Below are 1233 nucleotides of genomic sequence, written 5' to 3'. Positions count from 1 at the left end.
TGCAACCTGTAGGCTAATGGAAGTACACTGAGTGTACAAAACAATAAGAACACCTTGAGCTGCACCCTCAGAACAGCCTCAATTGGTCAGGGCATTGATTCTACAAGGTGTCGAAATCGTTCCACAGGGATGCTGGCCCATGTTGACTCCGATGCTTCCCACAGTTCTGTTAAGTTGGCTGGATGTCCATTGGGTGGTGGACCATGATACACACACACACACATGATACACACGAGAAACTGTTGCGTGTGAAAAACCCAGCAGCGTTGCGGTTCTTGACACAAACACCTGGCACCTACTACCATAGACAAGGTCGCACGCATGCACACGCACGCACACACACGCGCATGCACGCACAACCCCGCCCACACATGAATGAACATAAATGAATGAACATAAAAGGCATGTGAATGATGGACCGACCACACACACACACACACACACACACACACACACACACACACACACACACACACACACACACACACACACACACACACACACACACACACACACACACACACACACACACACACACACACACACACACACACACACACACACACACACACACACACACAAAGTGTATAATTGCAATAAAGCTGTTTATTCTCAACTACACATTGTTTTAGTATTTGGCATGCATAGAATCGCACAAGACAAATTCAAAGTCACAAATAAGACGCATAATGGAGACACACAAAAACTCACAAGTTCCACACTCAAACACAAACACACTCTCATCAGTACAGAGATACACACCGATCTCACACACATAGAGAGACACAGGTTTCAGTGTTATGTTGATCACCACAATACATTACAGTGTGTATGTTTGTCTGTGGTGCACATTGTTGATTTGTACGGAGGGACAGCGTGACAGTGTAAATCAAAAGTGGAGCTTTGCAATCTCAGTATTCATGCAAAACAACGTGCACATCTTTGGGTCTTGGGTTGGCCAGACGTAAACAGTTTATTTATGATTGCTACCCAATTCCCCAGTCTTCGGTTTTCATCAAAATGCTCTTTCCTTTATCAAAACAGTTGCCCATCCGTGTTCAGAGCTTGTATAATGTAACTCGATATGTGTTTGATAATCTGAAGAAGTGCATCAGCGCTAATACGTGAGATGTATTTCAAGACAGAGACAGTTGGCTAGCGTATGCCATGGGTTTGAAACTAACTCTACAGTAGCTTAAGACATATGGAATCGTACAATATGGGAGAATTGAG

The 1233-nt window shown here is 44.1% G+C and overlaps 1 protein-coding gene across 3 annotated transcripts in view; it reads right to left on the bottom strand.

Moving 5' to 3' along the window:
* Nucleotides 1-597: 597 nt before the first annotated feature.
* The window catches only part of LOC124048823 (calcium-binding protein 1-like), a 22138-nt gene continuing 21502 nt past the window's right edge, over nucleotides 598-1233 (bottom strand). For all 3 annotated transcript variants that reach the window (XM_046369930.1, XM_046369931.1, XM_046369932.1), the window contains one exon: nucleotides 598-1233. This exon is cut by the window's right edge and continues 609 nt beyond it. The gene's annotated coding sequence lies outside the window, so the exon portion shown is untranslated.

The sequence above is a fragment of the Oncorhynchus gorbuscha genome, linkage group LG11 (genome assembly GCF_021184085.1).
Source record: "Oncorhynchus gorbuscha isolate QuinsamMale2020 ecotype Even-year linkage group LG11, OgorEven_v1.0, whole genome shotgun sequence".
In the NCBI taxonomy this organism is placed as follows: Eukaryota; Metazoa; Chordata; class Actinopteri; order Salmoniformes; family Salmonidae; genus Oncorhynchus; species Oncorhynchus gorbuscha.
The sequence above is the reverse complement of the archived record's forward strand: the minus strand, read 5'-3'. Positions and strand labels throughout refer to the sequence as shown.